The sequence below is a fragment of the Zalophus californianus genome, chromosome 3, assembly GCF_009762305.2.
Source record: "Zalophus californianus isolate mZalCal1 chromosome 3, mZalCal1.pri.v2, whole genome shotgun sequence".
Taxonomy (NCBI): domain Eukaryota; kingdom Metazoa; phylum Chordata; class Mammalia; order Carnivora; family Otariidae; genus Zalophus; species Zalophus californianus.
The window spans coordinates 68,844,398-68,865,116 of NC_045597.1; the positions used below are offsets into that span (position 1 = coordinate 68,844,398).

Sequence of the window (20,719 nt, forward strand, 5' to 3'; positions counted from 1 at the left end):
ATAGACGGTCTATGAATACCTGATGTACATCCGGTGGCGAGTGGACAGCCTGGGCCCCACCTTTGTGAAACAATCTCTCCTCCAAGCTTTAGGAATCTCATCTGTACAATGCAGGTGGCCATGGCCACATCTGCCCTGTCACCTGAGAGGCCTGCGAAATGCAAATGTAAAAATGTGCACACAGATGACTCAGTCATGGAAAGCACAAACCTAAGATCGTGCTCATATCTTTTCCTCCCTCTCCAGTCCCATGTGTCTCACTCTGGGCACATCTGCACCTGTGCTCAATGACTAAGATCCTCACTGAGGTACATCCGTTCTTGTCAAATGGTCATCCTTGTGCTGTTTCTTACAAATGTAAAAGCAGTAAAATTTTAAATGTTGCCGACGCAGGCAGTTTTATTAATTTCCTTTAAGTGTAAGCACAACAAATTTATTCCAGTGTCTTATTAAATAGTCCCAACTCCGGCTAGCATATATTATCATGATTAGTAGGATTAAGCCATCAGACTGGAACAAGACCTATCGTTATTCTCTTACATGTGGCATTTACATTTTTCAATAAATGTGAAATAACAAAGAGTGACACTTCAGCAATTGAAAACATTACGCCACACAACTGCACGGGCACACTCGCTTCCAGCTAAATGAAAAAGCCCCTATGTCTGCAGGATCACATTTCCATTCTAGAGCCCAAGACTAGAGCATTTGCTGCATTATAGCTTGTTACGTTTCAATTAGCAATGCTTCATGGGGCTCATGGAAAACAGCTTAGACTTAAGTGTTGGCTTATTGATGTATGGTCTGTTTGCTCAGGGCAGATTGTATCTATTGCAACTTTTATTTAACCAACGGTTAAAAAAACAGAAACAAAAATGAGAGAGGTTTTTGTTTTGTTTTTGTTTTAGAGCAGTGATTAAAAAGAAAGGACCTATTTGATTAAATGCTCACATTTGAAATTCATCTCTCCTAAGGACATCAGAACTTCAGCATTTGCAGAGATATCCTCAGATGATAGTTTATTTAACCCAATGATGAAGACTCATGATAATTAAAGTTTATTTCCGGAACTTGCTGTTTTTTTGAGTTTCTGTTCGTGGTTATTAAATTCTGGATTCCTGAAGTGTGAATAACTGCAGGTGTTGCTCCTCATTTGTTCAGTTTTATTTTGGTTCTCATCTTTCACACTACGTTCAAATTCTAAAATGTGGGTTCCAGTCAATGCTTTGTTCTCCGGTAAATAAGAGATTAATTCCTTGCTGTGCTTTGAATATGAAGGTGGAGTTATTGATGCATCAAAGGAAGGGAAATTTTAAAATTTACTTACAGACTTCTGTCATGGTGATGATTTTCAACAACCTAAATAAAGGTGGTCCTCAAGCTGCCCATCATCCACATTCCTCCTCCAGTCGCTCCTCACCAGAACTTCTGTGGGCTCCAGGGACGACTAGCGCCCTCCCCGGCCAAGGGAGCAAAAGGAAGTCCACCAACCAACATGGGCCCAAACACAACACCAACCTCACAAGCTCTCAGCTCACCAGCCGTGACATTCAGCCTCTATGGGGAGGTACTGATAACATCACCGACAATCTCTCTGAGCAACAACCATGGGCAAAGCAACCATGAGGAGCTTAAGACTTCAAATCACAGGTGACACCCCCTGCCTTCAAAGACAACACTGGACTGGAGAAACAGGGTAAAGAATGTTGATAATAAATACATTGTTGAGCACTCACAAATGACACACATGATAGCTGTTACAGGAATTCGGGGGAAAAAAAAGTTATCCTATTTTGAGTTGGATGGAGAAGTTTCACAAAGAAATGGGACAATATCTGGGGTTTATTTATTAAATATTTTTTTAAAAGATTTTATTTATTAATTTGAGAGAGAATGAGATAGAGAGAGCATGAGAGGGGGGAGGGTCAAAGGGAGAAGCAGACTCCCTGCTGAGCAGGGAGTCCGATGTGGGACTCGATCCCGGGACTCCAGGATCATGACCAGAGCTGAAGGCAGTCGCTTAACCAACTGAGCCACCCAGGCGCCCAATATCTGGGGTTTAAAGAGTAAAATTGGCAAGGAGATCTGGAGGCAAGGATGACAGAGAAGCAAAACCTGGAAGAAGAAAAGTGTTCACAGTATATTTGTATGAAAAACACCTATTTATGCAGGGCAATAGTGGACTGAAAAGGCAGTTACAGGCTGGAGATTTGGACCAGAAATTTGGATACTGGGATTGTGGATAAAATGAGGGTATTCCAAAAGGGACAACTAAAAGCCAAGGGCCAAGTGTTAGTATAGGTCTTGGGGAGAGAGGGTGGAGTAAGGAAGGGGAAAAAAAAAAAAAAGAAAACAAGACCCGTAAGGGAGTGCCTCAAGTCTCAGGATCATGTGTATTTCAAGCCAAGGAGAGGTGATCAAGCTTGTTGAGAAAAGACAACCGATCTAGAATTTAGATCATCTGCTGCTTTTGGAGGCAGATTTTATTTAAGTTGTATGGCGGGGGGCTCAAGCCAGGTTGCGGTGTGAGGCGTCAGTGAAGCAGTCTGTGGGGGCTGAGGAGATAGAGGCCAGCAGTACAGACTCGGCTGAGATGCTGGCCAGTGGAAGGAATGCGAGAAGATGGTCACTTGAGGGGTTTGCATGGTAGAGAGGACATTTTTCAGGGTGAGCAACTCTGCACCTGTTTGTGCACAGTGGAGGAGAGGTCAAGAAGGAGAAGGAGAATTGGGAGTCCAGGAGTTCGTCTTTTTGATGAAGCAGAATACTGTACAGTGGCAGCTGCAAACTAAAGTAGATGGCTGGAGGCTTTGGAGGTCCCAGCATATTAAACAGGGAGACCGTAAAAAGAGCACAAGAACAGGAGCGTGCAGTTGGAATGCTGGAAGGATGGAGAAGGCAGCATGAGCCAGTGCCACAGGGAGGCGGACCAAAAGCTACTAAGGAAGCGACAAAGGGAGTTCCACGAAGACTGAATACACAACCTTTTATTTTTCTTCAAATTTGGAGTTTTTTAATTATACAAAGATGAGAAGTCAAGTTCTGTAACCTAAAAATATTTACTTATTAAAACTACATCAATACTTTCAAAAACTATACAAAATGATGAGACAAACATGTACATTTATAGAACTGCATGTCAGTCATGCCAGATCCCTGGGGAGAGAATTCCCAGCACGACCTCATTTGTCTGTGAGGACACAGAGCAATCCTTGTTCAGGCATACACATTCAATTCCTTGTCCAGCATGGTCAGCGCTCTACTTCTTGATGGTTTCCCTCAGTTATGAATGTGCATGTCCAGTTGTCTGCTTCCTAGAGCAGACATTTACCTTCCTCATCCACCAACCATTGGAGGAGGACTAGGGCCACGTAGATGATTAATTCGACCCATTTTTCTGGGAGGGTTGCCTGGTGGCCCTCAAAACACCACGAGGTGGGCTCCTGGGCAGCTGCAGCTCCGCTGAGCTCTGTGGAGCTGAAGTGGGTGATGGAGGCACCTGCGTGGGTTCTGGCGGCTTCGGCAGCCTGTGGAAAGTGAGCATTCCTGGAGGGCTCCAACTCTTCTGAGCAGAGCAGGGAGCCCGAGGGCTTGGAACCTGCACCCTCTCCCCCTCCCCACCCCATCCTTCTAAGTGACACTGCTGCCTCCCTAGCCCGGAACTAATTATAGCCCAGCTAAACATGTCCTGACACAAGGTCATGTCTAGAAGCAGGCAGCGTGGCACTGGGGCCGGAGGGCATCGAGTTGCCGCAGTCGAGATGTCTCTACTCCCTTTCTCAAAACTACCCTCAATATGAGAATAAGAGACATATCTATATGCAATGAAATCGAGAGAGGTTAGTACACGGGAAGGAAATGAAGATGAAGGACTGGTACATGAATTAGCTGAGAGAGAGAGATGTATGAGAAGCAAGATGATTTACCTGGCATCACTCCAGAAAGGCTCAAAGTCTGAGACACTGTGGAAGAAATACGCAGCTGGGGGCCTGAAAACAGGAATGAGGAAGATCCCAATTTTCTGCTCTTCCACACAGTCTGGCATTCCTCATTCCTTAGCTCTACGGGGAACTTCGTCTGTCTGATGAAATGGATCCAAAGAGGCTACAGCCTGGGGGACAGCACGTATGGAGAAGAGCATGGGTGTGGCATTAGGAGAGTAGATAAGATTCTGCAGAGCAAGAGTGGGACCCCCGGCCTTCCCCAGGCTAGCTCCAGGACTCCATCAGAGCACCTGGCAATAAAGCTCCATCTGCCACAAGCCCTGCCTATGCACATAAGGCTTCCAGACAGCTTTTTAGTGACTCATCCTTGGATATAAAAGAACAGCCAAGAAACACCAGATATAGGAAGGAAAGCTCCTTGGGCAGGCGTATAAAACTGTCATTACTTTTTTTCAAGTCAGAGAAGGTATTGCATCTATGGTACAAGAATAGGATAAGGATAAAAATAGGAAAAATAGCGATCCAAAACAGAACTTGTGGAAAGTAAGAATATCGTACCAAATAAAAATACGATTTTGAATTTGGTAAAAGTACCGGGAAATAAGAAAATACCTTAAAAACTATACAAAAAATAAAGCATTCGAAAATAGGAAATAAAGATTCAGGAAAATTTAGATCAAACATCGAACTTAAAGGAGTTCAAAACAGAACAAACAGGAAATTCAGAATTGAAGATCATGAGGTTCCAGGGAAATGGGTCTAAGCTGCCCAATCATAATAAAAGATCCAAAGTAAGGCACATCTTCGTGGAATTTCAGAATACCAGAGATAAAGATAAATTCCTAAAGCTTCAGCATTTAAACAAAAACAAAACAAAAAAAGAAAAACCAAGAACCAAAGTGGCACTGGACTTCTCAAGAGTAACATGGAAAATCAGAGGACAATGATTTCAATTTTCTAAAGGAAAATTATTTTCATCCTAGAATCCTGTGCCCCACCAAACCAGTAATCAAGTGTGAGAGTAAAGTAGGCATTTTCAGGTATCAAGGATCTTTTAAAAGGTGCTTTCAAATGCATCTTTTTTCTGAAGCTATAAAAATATGTACTCCACTAATACAAGGAAGTAAACCGAAAAAGAAGAAAATATGAGTTCATGAAACAGAGGGTAGAAGGCAGATGAAACATGAAGGGAACTTACAGGATTATAGCAAAAGGAAACCTCAGGATGCAGCCAATTAGAGCATAAACAGTCTAGGCAGAAGCAGAACAGAGGGCTTCAAGAAGGTGTCTCCGGGAAATAAACAAACACGCAAAAGGAACAGATAAAAATCTGATAAACTTCGTTGAGAGAGATTTTACAGGGTTTTAGGAGTGAATGAGAAAACTTAGCCAGAAATTCAAAGTAACGGATTTCAGGTTTCGGGCTGTTGTGTAAACAGCTCAGAAGTCATCACTCCCATCCTCACATCAAGAAAAAAAAAAAACTTGAACAAACTGAAAATCAACAACTCTTCTTAGATGCATCAAAGACATGAGGTCACAGGGCAAACTGTTGCCCCCAGAACTGGAAAGACAGTTGGGGTAATGTAATCACAGCTTACCAGAAGCAGACACCCACAGCTGGGGCCACTAGAGTAAGAAAGCTTTAAGCTGTAATTGATAGATAGCTGGAGATACAGTGTGAACAAGCTTGAGAGTTAAAACCTCTGAGGGGGCCCCCACACTTCTGTGAAGTTTACCTCCATGGGCCCTAGCAGATTCTCACTGTGAAGATGGGAGAAAAAGCCTCTTGTGCTTCTGGCAGAAGGAGGGAAAGTAACCATTCTGATATCACTCATACCTCTCCGTTCTCCTTAACAGGGTCTGCTTTCAAGGGAAACTGCTTTACCAGAGCTAACCAACTGGGATGTTCCCAATGCCTAACCATCCTGGGGGACAGGAAATACCCAACTCCAGCTCCCACTAGCCTTCAACGTGGAGGAAGAAAGATCTCCAAGTCAGGTCCAGTAATAGACTGAGACCCAATCATGGGACTACAGAATGATTCCCCTGCCCCCACACCTTACTACTACATCAAAGGACTCCTGTATAGTAACAGGGGATCATAACCAACAGAACAGTGAGCTTCAGACTCGATTTAAGACGTTTATAGAAAAATCCAAAGATGATAAGAGAAGACAAAAAACAAGGACACTGGAAGAAATTTCAGCTTCTGATACCACAGTAAACACAGACTAACTTCTAGCCAGATAAACGTCAAACCTCACAATAAAACCTCTCAGTTCCTTTGACCATGTATATCATGTCCAGCCTTCAACAAAAAAACTACAGAATTGCATGCTAAAAGGCAAACACAAGCACAGTCTAAAAAGACAAAGCAAGCATCAGGACCAGACTCAAAGAGAGAAAAAAAATGAGGTAATCCCTTCCTCAGGGAAAAAAAAGTTATATGATAAAGGAAATGTTACATACAATATACTACTTGGCTCAGCTGTGAATGAATTTTACTCATGTACACTTTATATGAATATAATAGAGAAGTATGATTATAACTGTATTGGCCAATTTATAAATGTTCAAGAGCAGGTGGCGCAGGGCACCTGGGTGGCTCAGTCAGTTAAGAGTTCGACTCTTGACTTCAGCTTGAGTCATAATGTCAGGGTTGTGAAATTGAGCCCTGCGTCGGGTTCATGTGCTGGGCATGAAGTCTGTTTAAGATTCTCCCTCCCTCTGCCCTTCCCCCACGTGAAAAAAAAATAATTAACTTTAAAAAAATAAAGTGGTACATACACATTATTTTTAAACATGGAGGTGAAATACCAAGAAAAAGCACAGCTGAAAGAGTTGAAAGGGGTGAAATCAGGGGATTGGTGATTTTTCAATGAAACCTTTCAACATTATCTGTCATTTTAACTTGTTTGCAAATTAAAGGAGGTATCATGTCAAAAATTTTGGTCCAAAGTGAGGAAGGGCTGTATCTCCTTGAGAGAAGAAAGGAAGAAATGTGGGTGAAGCCACAGAGAGCTTTGGAGGCAGAGATGAAGGTGTAGACGTATATTTTGAGGTGAGAGGCTGATGGGGGGCAGTCAGGGGAATGACATGAAACTTAAAACTAATGGTTTCTACCTTTGAGTAGAACAGAAGCCTAGTTCAACTGCTGAGAGCCTGCAAGCTGGATAAGTATGAAAAAAGTAAAAGCCACAATAGTGAACTTCCTGAAGAGTCAACAAAAAATGATAGACATCACCGAACAGCAGGATTAAAGCTACACAGCAGGCATTTTTAAAGTAACTATCTATATAACCACATTTATCTCAAATACTTGATGCAGTATTTCAGGTTGTCTAACTGCCTGTGTTTAAACTCACAATTTTATGACCTGTTTCTCACTGAGATGACAACAGAGCTATACTTTTCATACAACACAAAACTGGGTTTGCTGTTTCTTTGCATATGGCCTGTCTCTGTTGTTGATCAGGACCAAGGGCAATGGTTCAGAGCTTGGATGGCCCAATTAGCATCCCTCTGGTACACTCAAAAGATTGCCATTCTGCCCTGGCCATGGGCTTGAAGTTGATGTCCTGAGTCATCAGGGGCATTGGTTAAAGCAGAAAGTGAATTAATTAGTTGGAATTTATTACCAGCATAGAAAAATGCATCACTATCCTAGTGTAACCAATAAAACTTGGATGTAGTGTCTGTCCCCTTGAGCAAGTGACAGCTGAATTGCCTACCCATCCTCCGCCAACAGTACTGATGTTGTACCCACACTATTTTGGCCATCTCTTTCTAAACAGAGAACCTGAAAGTCTTATTTTTTCAGCAAGAACCTCTATGTACCCTGGGCATTTTGATCTTTATAATTTTTCTTTGGTATGAATTTTGTGATCCTAGTTTGGCTCCTCTCCTTCTTGTTGACCATCCTCATCTGCTAGTCCTTGGCCCTTCACCCATCTCTCTCCCAAAACCTTTCTTCTGAGAGCTCATCTATTCCTTGGTTTCACTTGTGAGGGTGAGTCACAAACTAGAATCTCTCTACCATGATCTGATCCCTGCCCTTCCGCTCCACACCTACAGAGCCTGCCCTGCACTTCAACTGGGAAATTTCAAGTTCCCATCTCAAAGTCACCGTGCTTAAATCAGCAAAGTGCACAAGGAACTCACAGGAGAACAAATCAGATAGAGTATAAACATGAAAAATATTCAGTGTCAGAGAAGAAATGTAAAGTGTGCAGAAGTAGTCCAGAAAATCATGAAAGGAAGAATAAGGAAGAATTTTTACTAATATAAACAAAACAATGTATTACTGGAATAGGTATAGTGAAAAAATAGTAAAACATACTGGAATGTACAAAACAGCTTTGGAAGGATGGATAGATGGAGAAATACAATAATTTAACAATGATTTAACTATAAGCTAAAATGGAGGGAGGGATTTTTTTTTAAACCGGTAAAAATGGCCATTTGTTTGAAAAAATAATAATAAAATTAGAGTCCAGATTCACACCATTATAACAAAATATTCCTAATGGATTAAATTTAGCAAAGTGAAAAATGTATAAAAATAGTAGAAAAATGTAAGAGAATATGTTTATAATCTTGTGAAGAAAGCCTTTTCCAGCATGAAGCAAAACCCAGAAAACATAAAGGAAAAGACTGACAATGTTAACTGAGCAATCAAAGACACTACTTAGAATTAGAGACAAATGACAGATCTGGAAGAAAATATTTGCAGAGTTAATAGTGTCATTTATAGAGTCCCTGTAAATAAATAAATAAGGCAATGAACTCAGTGCAAAAATCATCAAAAATTACAACTAGGCAGGATGCCTGGGTGGCTCAGTCAGTTAAGCATTGGACTCTTGGTTTTGGCTCATGTCATGATCTCAGGGTTGTCGGGCTCTGCTCTCAGCAGGGAGTCTGCTTTTCTCTTCCCTCTCCCTCTGCCTATCTCCCCCTCCTCTCTAAAATAAGTAAATAAATAAATCTTTTAAAAAATATGAATAGGCATGTCACAAAGGAAAAAATTAAAATGTCAAATAAACATTAAGCAAATAAGCTTTGCTTATTTGGTAGTTTATCAACTACCAAACGAATGGAAAGCAAAAGAACATTGTTAAAAGAGAGAGATACCATTTTTCACCTAAAAACAGGAAAGAAATCACATTTAGTGTTCGAGTGCAGGAAAATGTGCATTCACATACTACTGATAAACATGTAAATCTTACAACTTTGGAGGAGGGTAATTTGTCATTATCTATGAAAACTACACATGCCCACACCTTATAATTCAGAAATGCCGCTTCAAGGACCCTATCCTACAGTAATAGCAGCAACAAATGCATAAAGATGTAAGTGAACAAACATCCTGTGGCACTGCTTGTGATAGAAGACAATAGGAAAGTCCCCAATGCCCTGCAATAGGGGAAATTTACATAAATTATGTTACAAATTTAGATTTCTTTTTCTAATCTCCTGGTTGAAGATTTGCCAGATGCGTACTTCTGAGGCACGGAATTGGAGGGAATTTTTTTTTCCTTTTATTTTTTCCTTTATAAATACTTCCTGCCCATCCCTTACCTCTGAGGAGGAAAAAAGAAGAAAAAGAGAGGAGGAGGAGGGGGAGGAGGAGGGGGAGGAGGAGGGGGAGGGGGAGGAGGAGGGGGAGGGGGAGGAGGAGGGGGAGGATAAGAAGAAGAAGAAGAAAGAAGAAGAAAGCAAACAAAGGAAAAGGTGGGCTAAATAATCCTGTAAGGATTATCTCAGTCGTGTAGTACCAGCGGGCAGAGTGATGCTGTATGAATGGAGACAATCACTAATCTCCCTCCCTCTTCTTTTCAATTCTATTTATGTCCCAGAGAAAAGACAGGAAATATAAAGAGAAATGCCGAACATAGAGCTCATGTTCCTATGAAGGCAATATTGAAAAAATTTCGAAAAAAGAAAGAACAAAGGGTTGAAGAAGGGATGCGAGCAGCATAGGAAGAAGAAAGGAAGGAAGGAAGGAACGAACGAACGAACGAACGAACGAACTTGGCCGCCACAGGAAAGGGAGTGGTTTCCTGTTCCTGGAACCTCAGCCTCCATTGTGCTTGGAAAAGTATCCTATTGCGGGAGTGACTAATGTCCTTTAAATCCCTTCTCTGCTTCAGCCAGCCAGAGCGGGTTCCCTTGTTTGCAGCTGACAGAGACCCAAGAACTAATCGTGGGGCTTTCTCGGCCTGGTGCCCCAACCTCACCCAAAACAGAACCTTAGACTTGGAAGGAAGCTTGGGGTCATATAACTTCATCTCCCACCAGGTACTGGTGGAGTCTTCTCTGACCCCTTCCCGCCCCCTGCCTGAAAATTTCCTATGACAGGGAAATCAGCACCTGGTGAAGACTTGGCAGCCTTGCTGGACACTGACAACAAAACCAAATAGTACTCATTCCATAGAATCTGCCTCATGGTACCTCCAACCAGAGAGTCAGTTCTGTCCCTAGGAGTCACACGGAGCCTCTAGCTTAGAGCAGCGCCCCTTGTGGTTTGGAGGAAGCACGCGCCAACCTCTCACTCTCATCAGTGCTCCTGCGACACCTGATCCACAGTGAACTTCTCAAGGGCAGAGCTTGGTGCCCTCCTGCCCTGCAAAGTGCCCTGTACACACTGGTGGAACAAATAAATGAATGGCAGTTTACATCTCTCCTTGGGGGCTGGAGCTACTACAGTAGGATTGAGCTTGTGACCACTCGCTCCCATAAAACGTATTCCTCCCAATTATGGTCACCGAAGTGCCAACACTCAGCCCTGCCCTCCACAGCAGAGGAGGGAGAAGCCCGCGCAGGGCCCTTCAGGAAGCGTGACCTGTAGATGGTGTCGGAGGAGATGGGTAAGGGCTGAGAGCCAACATTGCGGTAGAGGCTACCAGATATTTAGAGAATCGAGAGGCCTAAAAAGCAGAAGTAGGGAATGAAGTGAGAGCTGTTATCAGCTCATACTTTGCAGCGAGCTGAGGGAAGCTCTGTGGATGGAGAGCTGACCTGAGGCTATGTCACTGGGGGGGGGGAGGGGCACTTCCACAGCCAAGGTCCCCTGGAAACAATTAGCCACTAGAACCCCAGAGGTGAGGACAGTCTGGCCTGAACTAGAATTATATGTACAGCAACCAGACCCAAACTGGAAATGTATTAAATATGCCAAAGGCTTTATTCACTCATTTAACAAATATTTACTAATCACCTGCTGTGATAGGCAGTTATATGGTGCCCACAAAGATGACCATGTTCTAATTCCTGAGACCTATGAATATGAAAAGGATTCACATGGCAACAGGGGCTTTTTGCAGATGTCCCTAAGGATCCTGAGAGAAAGAGAGATTATCTTGGATTATCTGGGTGCTATTCACTGAATTGTGTCCCCTCAAAATTCATACAGGGAAGCCCTAACCCTTAACGTGATAGTATTTGGGGATGAGGCCTTTGGGTGATAATTAGGTTTAGATGAGGTCATGAGGGTAGGGATCTCAGGATGGGATTAATACCTTCATGAGAGACACGGGAGAGCTTTCTCTCTCTTTCTCTCTCTCTCTCTCTCTCCAACTCCCCATCTCCTTCTCTTTCTACCAGTGAGAACACAGTGAGAAATGAGCCATCTGTAAGCCACAAAGATAGCTCTCACCTGAACCCCATCATGCTGGCACCCTAACAGATTTCCAGCCTCCGGAACCGTGAGAAAATTCAGTGCTGTTGTTTGAGCCACCTCGTCTATGATGTTTGGTTATTGGGCAGCCCATGTTAAACTAATACACCGGGTGGGCCCAGTGTAACCCCAGGGGTCCTTCTAAGGGTACTGGAAGGGCAGGAAAGCAGGAGTCAGGGAAGGTGATGAGGTGTTACCAGCAGAGCTGGTCGCGAGGGAGGACCAGAGGCAGGGAATGGGCACAGCCTTTAGAGGAAGAAAAAGCAAGGAGACACATTTTCCCCTGAAACCTCCAGAGGGCACATAAGCCTGCCAACACTTTGACTTGAAAACTGTAAGTTAATAAATTTGTGTTGTTTTAAGCCGCTAAGTTTTGTGCAAGTTGTTACATCAGCAGTAGGAAATAAATACGTTTCCTACGTGCCAGGTATTGTACGATGCATGGCATCGAGCAGCAAACAAAATAAACAAAATCCCTACCCTAGCGTCATTTACATCCCAGTGAAGACAGAAAATAAACAATAAGCATATTGAGTAAACTGTTCGGTACATAGCACGTTAGGGGGTGACATGGGCTATAGGGAGGTAAATGTGCAGTCAAGAAAGAGAGAACAGGACTGCCCAGTTGGGGAGGGCGGTGCTGAAGTTGTTAACAGGGTGAGGATGAGCTTCGCTGAGGGGCAGCATTTCAGCAGAGACCTGAAGGAGGTGAGAGAGTGAGCTGTGGCTATATCTGGACAAAGAATAAAGGACACAGGGAACAGCCAATGCAAAGGGCCGTAGCTCAGGGTGGGCCTGGCCCATTCAGGACCAGCAAGGAGGCCATCGGGGCAGGAACAGAGAACATTGGCTCTTACTTTGAATACTACGGGAAGCTGCTGGAGGGTTCGAGCACAGGAGCGACATGAACTCTGGTGGTTTCTAAAGTATCACTTTGCATGCCCATTAGGGAAAAAGTTGGGGGGTACGGGGCTGGGCGCGGGATGGTAGTAGTAGAAGTGTAGAGAGGTAGTCAGATTCTGGATCTATTTGGAAAGTAGAGCCAAGAATTTCTTGACAGATTAGATGTGGGGCTGGAAAGGGAGTAAAGGCTAACTCCAAGTTAAATGAGGAGCATAGGGTTCAACCAGGAAGCAAATCATGGAACTGCTTGTTAAAATCCCAACTAAGAAGGTCAACCTAATTCCATAACCATTAACCATGTAAATAAAAGAAGGTACAATTTTTGGCCACTAAAGAAACTTTAATTAAAAGAGAGAATATTCTTGGCCTTAAAAGTGCAAAGTGTTAGCAAGGCTAAGAAAGACTCTTAGATGCTGCGTATATGAGTTTGGGGACAGCTAAGCTGGTGTAACAACAGTACAGGGGCTTAAGTAATATAGAAGTTTAATTCTCACTCACATGACAGTCCAGGGGGAGACGATCTAGGGTTTGTGCTCGTTCTGCCATCCCCAGCCCGTGTTTCCAAGATAGCCCCCGTTATCACTGTTTTTCAGCCATCAACAGGGAATTGACAAGAGAATGTCCAGAGTAAGCATCTTTACGGAAAGGAACCAGAAGTTTCACTCATCCTCTCTTACACATCCCACATTGCAAAATAAAGTTTACATGGCCACACAGAGCTGCAAAGGAAGGTGGGAAATTAATCTATAGCTAGAAAGCTGAGTGCCCAGCTATAATTTGGAGGATATCTGTTACGCTTAGAAAGGGGCAAGAGTGGGTGCCAGGGGAGGGTCTGCAGGCTCTGCCGCACCAGTCCTGGGGGTACCGCAGGTATGGCCTCTCTGAAGAGCAACTGGGAAACACGGATTGAAATCTTAAAATGTTGAATCACAATTTCATTTCTAAAAATTAATCTAAAGAAATCTTCACAACATTTTACAAAGTGTTGAAGATAGGAATTTTAAACTCTATTTTAAAAAATGCAATGTTCGGGTGCCTGGCTGGCTCAGTTGGTTAAGCGACTGCCTTCGGCTCAGGTCATGATCCTGGAGTCCCGGGATCGAGTCCCACATCGGGCTCCCTGCTCAGCAGGGAGTCTGCTTCTCCCTCTGACCCTCTTCCCTCTCGTGCTTTCTATCTCTCATTCTCTCTCTCTCTGAAATAAATAAATAAAATAAAATAAAAATTAAAAAAAAATAAATAAAACAAAAAATACAATGTTCTTGGAAATCGGAGAATTAGTTTGTGGGGCTCGCCTTGTAACTTCAGGTCTGCTTCCCTGTCTGTTTCCCTGCCCTGAACCACATGAACCTTAAATTTAGTTCAGGACTGGATCACATCCACCTTTGATCCCATGGGCTCAGTGCTCAATATGTATTTGGAGAATAAAGGAATGAAAGAAAAAAAGAATCGTGACCATGAACAAATATTTAGCTCTAAGTATAGCTACTGAAAAGAATGGAAGGTAGCAAAAGAATTGGAACACCCTGAATATCCAATAAGACAGGGTTGGTATAATAAATTATCCATACAGTGGACGAATATGTGGTTATTCAAAATGGCATTGTAGTAGACATGCAATGATATAGAAGGTTTCCAACATATTAAGTGTTTAAAAAGCAGGTTTTGCCGGGCACCTGGGTGGCTCAGTCAGTTAAACTTCAGACTCTTGGTTTTAGCTCAGGTCATGATCTCAAGATTGTGAGATCTAGCCCCACTTCGGGCCCCACGCTCAGCAGGGAGTCTGCTTAAGGGTCTCTCTCTCTTCCTCTGCTCCTCCCCCCACCTCTCACTCTCTCAAATAAATAAATAAATCTTTTTTTAAAAAGCAGGTTGTGCAATTTTAGGTAAAATATGATTTAACATATGCTTTAAAATTCTCAGACACATATCCATACCAAAATGTATACCTCCAATTTACCTCTAATTATTTTTCCACAAGATGTCCAAGGTATACCAAACTGTATACCCAAATTCTATACCAAATATTACCTCTAGTTATTTTCTTTTTATTTCCTTATATTTATAATATAAGGACACAATGACTGTGTGTTGCTTTAGGAAGTAAAAAAAATTTTTTTTCAAAAATGAAACAATTATTTTGCTTCCAAATCTAGCCTACCTGCTCATTGCCCTGTTTATTCTGGTAGTGACAATATTCTCTCATCTCCAGGCTTATAGCCTTGGAGACATTTCTCATTCTTCTTTTCCCTCATCTCCAATATGCAATAATCAGATAGATCATGTCGGCTCTTTCCTCAAAATATCTCCTGTATTTGCCCTTTCCTTCCCTCCTTCCTTCTTTCCGTACCTCCCCCCCTCCCATTCAGGCTCTGTAACTACTACCAAAGCCTCCCAGCTGGCTTTCCTGGCTTCAGCCTCTCCCACTCCAATCTCTGCTCTTTATTCTTCCAAAGTCCTGTTTTGAAACTGCTTAGAAAGCCTTTCAGGACCTTCCTGCCATAGAGGTCAGCATCTAATCTCTTTCCCTTGGCCTTGAGGCCCTGGCTCCACCTGGCCCAAACTACTGCTCCAAGTGTGATCAGAGAATCACCTTCTCAGCCAGCCACATCCTGGACTCCACTGGAAAGTTCTCCTGAACAGCCTTATGCCCCTCCCTATGCCCTGCACTGGTCATGGAAACCTTTACTCAAACATGACTCATTTAGTCACTTCCACAAAAGGCAGTTGAGTTTTAAAGAATTAACATATCTCAAATCTTAACTGAAAAATGTGTAAGCAGGCACTTGAGCAGAACAATGAAAAGAAAACCGACAAGGAGCATTATGGGAAAGCAGAGTCGGGCAGGAGCCTCCTTGCTCCTAATGCTTCCTCTGGACAATGGTTTCTCCATCCTCCTGGCAACCATCAGTCTGCAGCATCTGTGGGTCTTCCTTTGCAACCATCTGAACTCCATATGAGCTCCTCCTCATTCACTGGAGACCTCAGCACCTGACTTTTCTCCCTACTACTACTTTTATCACCCTTGAGGTGATTTCATTATGCCCATGGACTCTCTCTCTCCAACACTCTGGCCTCTAAAATCACTGCTCTCTGATGCTCCTGGTCTCCAGCCTGCTTTTTACACAGTCATCCATGTCATACCCTAGACTTTGTCGTTATCAATGACTTCACCACCTCTCATATCTCAGTTTTAGGTGTCCTTCTCTCTAACCACTCCCTGACACCTTTTGGTCTTACTCCCATCAGTACTTGCCTGCCAACAGTTCTATGGCTCTACCAGGACTGGGAGTCCCCTGACCCTACACTTTGCCACTATTCTATCATCCCAACCCTGCCCACCACTCACTTCCTTCCTCCTAGAGCTGAGATCCCTTTGTCCACCATTATAATCACACCCTTGCCTTCTTTCTCAATGGCTCTACCCTTCTCCCTTCAAGGTAGTAGCCTGAAAAAAAAAAATCCTGGTGAAATTCAGTTCTCTACCTACTCCTTTTCTATCTCTGAACAGCTGGACAAGGTTGGGGAAAAGAAAAAACAAAAACAAAAACAAAAACCACCAGGCAAATTATCTCAAAATTTATTCCCACAAACCACACATGGGCCTTGAGGCCAGCCCAGCCACCCTGCCCATTTCCTGTTCCTTTTCTCTCCCACTTCCTAGTTCAGAGCTTCTCCTCTTTCTTCAAACGCTAATACCTCTTCCCCCATACCCCCTCTCAGATGCTGACCTTGCTTCTTTTGTCATTGAGAAGACAGAAGTCATTGGAAAATAAATTTCACAAGCTCGCATGACAAATCTACCATCCTACACGCATCTCTGCTTATAGTCCGCCTTCCGTCTTATCCCAGTGCAGAAATACCCTGCCCCTACCAATGGTCAGCCTCATCTCATCGCTGGATTCTCACCCCACCCTCTTCTGATAACAAGGAACTCCATTCTTGAAGTTCCTCTTCTCTCCCCTCCATCATCATTCTCCCCCTGTTGACTGGGGGATCATTTCTATCCACACAGGGACATAGAAACTTGGGGTGCTGTATCCGAGTGACACCGCATCCCTCTCCATGCCTCCCCAAGACCACTCCCTTAGCAGGAATTCTCCTTGAAAGAATGATCTGCATTCACTGTCCCCAGTTCCTTTCTTTCCATTCTCTTTCTCTATTAAATTTAAAATGTTTTTAAATGTAACATTTGACTCATCAAAAAAATATATAAATTATATGTGCAAGATGTAACACAGACTAATCTAATGAATCTACAAACCTATCATCCAACCCAAGAATTGGAAGATTACCAATGACTTCGATTTATATCCATACTGCTTGATTTTCTCCCTCTGGCAACCCTAATCCAATCTATATCTGGGATCACTGCAGTCACCTTCTCTCTGTTTCCAGTCTTGCTCCCTGATTCTTCAAGCAGCAACCTGACTGATGCTTTTAAAATGTCAATCATTTCCTGCTCAGTATCCCCCCGTGGCTTCCCATTATACCCAGAGAAATTCTGAATCCTTGACGTGACTTACAAAGCCCAGTGCGATCTAGACCCTACCACCCCCATCTCCTGCTATTCTTCCCTCAGTCCCATACAGAACTCCCAACTCTGCCTTAAACAGACCAGGTATGCCCTTGACTCCGGTCGTTTGCATTTGCAGATCCTCCTGCTCAGAATGCTTATCCTTGTGTATCTGCACAAGTTGTTTCCTCACTACACTCAAGTCTTTACTTAACTGCCATCAGAAAAAGTACCCCCCTCCCCGGCTGACAATGCAATCTCAAGTAGCAACAGTCATCACACCACTTCTAGATTTTCTTCATAACATGTCTTACCTGACATCACAGCACATACGCATTTGTTTTTGTGTATACTGTCTATCTCATCTTGCTAGAATATAGGTTCCATGAGAGTGGGGACTTTGAGATGCTCGCGGCTGATGCCCTGTCTCCATCTGGTGCCTGACGTATAGTAGGCACCTAAATATTTGTGGCATGAATGAGGGGGGAAAGCAGAACAAATGTGTCAGCCTAATCAAAGATCCCTGGCCCATATCTCTGAAAGTCTCACCATACTTCTGCAAGTGGACAGTCACTACTTAGGATACATCAGTGCAGTACCTATAATATGAAGATAATTATCATTGAGTGGTATGAAATTATTAGGTAAAACAAAGTCCTGATGGAATTAAGAGGATGGCACATAATAGGCTAGAAGTGCAGCAGTGTGAACTGTTGATAGAACCATGTACTAGATCTCATTTGGCACCCAGGTTTTGTCTCTCTAGGACTTCAGGGTTTTCTTAATGAGAAGACGGAGCAACAATTGGAAAGGAGTTTTAAGGTACTGAGTGAACTACTGAGCATCATTCTGGTTCAGGCCAGTGACCCCAGCAGTGTTCACGCTGGGCCCAGGGGTTGGTGTGTGGCCTATTAGGCTGCTGGGTGTCCCTGAACAGCCCCTAGAACTTTAGAGCAGCTTCAGGATCCACCATGGTGGTCCGTCTCAGGCTCAGGTCAACCCACAGGTCTGAGAAGATCTGGAGACTGGGGAATTCTAAGCTCTTTCTTTCTTGAAAGTTCTGTTCAAAGAGTATAAAATGGTGGTGGGGGGAGTCCAATAGCTTCTTAGATTTATTTTCCAGAACCTCCTAAAAATGAAAGATTCCTTAAGAAACTTAATGTCGTATTCGTTCTCCAAATGGAATTCTGGGGGGAAGTAGGCAGGGCATTGCACTGAGCAGACCCTCCCTGCCCTTTGCCTACAGCAGCTACTAGATCACATTATTCTTGGTCCCATTGTCAGGTATAGGCTTTCCTCACATTGACCAAGGTCAGGGAGTAGAACCTCTTACATCAGCTGACCTCCCGCTTCAGCTGCAGAAGGCTCCCTCAAAAAGCTTGACCAAGGAACCTGATGGTTCTCCTCCTTCCATTACCTGCCGCTGGGAGAGCCAAGCTGGGGACAACTTCCCATACTCATCCAGCAAAGGGTCCCTTAGAGTGCTCCAGCTGGTCCTCAAATATAAGAAAAAGCACAGATAACTCACTGTCTGATTAAGGAAGCAAGATATGCCCTTAACAAGACATTTAGAAAATACAAGCAAATATGGGGACGCCTGTGTGGCTCAGTCGGTTAAGCGTCTGCCTTCGACTCAAGTCATGATCTCAGGGTCCTGGGACTGAGTCTCGCATCGGGCTCCTTGCTCAGGGGGGATCCTGCTTCTCTCTCTGCCTGCCGCTCCCCCTGCTTGCGCTCTCCCTCTGTCTCCGACAAATAAATAAATAAAATCTTAAAAAAAAAATACAAGTAAATATGGATTAACATAATATGGACTGCAAGAGAGGAGAGAGGAATGAAAACTAACAGATGAAAAAAGAATGGGACGGGTTTGTTCAGGACATTTTTCTTGTTGGAAGCCAGTCCGTTGTTATGGCAACCCTAGTGAACTGCGGCAGGTGCAAGTCATGACCTTCCTCCAAAATCAGTTAATTCTTCTGGTATCCCTATCCCATTACTGTGACCTCTATTCTCATGGTCACCCAAGTTCAAAGCATCTTCAAAATAACATAGAACTTTACTGATTATATAAATTGGATTAATCATGAAATCATGAAATTAAACCAAAAGAGAAAAGGTAGTGTTTTTTTTTTCTTTTTTTGAGTTAAGATATTTATTAGTGTTTATACAAACAAGCTGCACTCACTAATTCAAAAACAGGAGGGTCTTTTCCTCAGGAAGAGTAGAGTCTTTAACAGGACTCTATTTGAGTAAGAATGCCATACCAATAGAATATATCCTGAACACAAGAAAGCAAGGAAGGATGTTACATTACACAGAACAGACATTCAGTTGGTTCAATCACGGTGAGTTACCCTTCCAACCGAATACTTATTTTTTATATTTATTACACATACTGTAGTCAGTTCAATGCATGCCAACAATCACATGGTTTTAATATTTAGCAGCACGAAGCACACTTAACTGTTTCCAAAGGGATATGTGAGGTGGTGTTCCTCTCAGGGGCAGAAGTGACCGAGTTACTATCTGTTCTTTAGTGTTCCAACTAACCATTTCATTGCCTCATTGAGGCCAGCGCCTTTAGTTGCTGAAGTTGTGAATATTTGCCATTTTTGGTCCTTCAGTGCAGGTAACCCAGGTGAACTTGCCATCTCTGAGGGAGTCGTGGCCTGCTCCATGCCCTGCTCATTTGCAAACACCATCAGAATGGCTTTTCTCAGCTCTTCTTCCTCCAACATGGCAGTTAACTCTGATTTGGGAATGCCAACTTGGTCTCGGGACATGACTGCCTACTACAGAAATGACTGCATCTGTGTTTGAAGAATAACATCTCCAGTATGGCCTGATACTTGTCTGTCCTCCTCGATCCCAGACTTGGGATTCAAGGTTCTTGTATGTTACCGTCCCAACATGAAATCCAATAGTAGGAATACTAGTAACCACTCGTCCAACCTACAATCTGTACAAAATGATAGTTTTTCCTGCTCCATTCAATACCAAAATTAAAGTCCCTATTTCCTGGGTTTCAACCAAGACTGGAAAAAAATACTTGAGAAAAAGCCACCCATGATGAACCGACCATCCGCCCTTGTTGATGGTCAGAGACAGGCTCTGGCCTTGGCAGCAACTCCTATTTGAGCCTCGGCCCTGCCACTTCTGCTCACCGTGGCCTCCAGCTCCAGCTCCAAAGAAGGTCCCTTGGAAGTCAGGTCCACCAGCAGCTTCCTTATGGGACTCCTGGCAGGGGTGATGGGCCGCAGTGACTATGCATCAGGATCAGCGACCTCAGAAAAGGTAGTGTTTTAAAATAGGTTTAGAAATTAGGCTGTATAATAAGGCTAGAAATACATACCAGCCAGATTCATACACTGACTAGAAAGACTCAGAATCATTCACTAATTTTCCAAAGACAGTGCAATCAATATGTGATGGATCATGTTTTAAACATGAGAGCTCATGCTCTTCCCCCTTTCCCAAAGCACCTGTCATTGTCTGTTTGTTCCGTCTTCATTCATTGATCACATATTATTATAAAACACTGGGGGTACAGAGGTGTACCTGACACAGTCAATTCCATTTTATTTCCACAAACTTTATTGAGTGCTTAAAATGAGTTCTTCTTCTGTATGGAGTAGCCCTGACTTATGGCAATGGCCCAAGCCCAGCCTTATCCCCAAG

At 43.3% G+C, this 20,719-nt stretch overlaps 1 pseudogene; it reads right to left on the reverse strand.

Annotated features, from left to right (window-relative positions):
- Positions 1–19,563: 19,563 nt before the first annotated feature.
- On the reverse strand, positions 19,564–20,109 carry LOC113920840 (annotated as a pseudogene).
- Between the last annotated feature and the right edge of the window lie 610 nt (positions 20,110–20,719).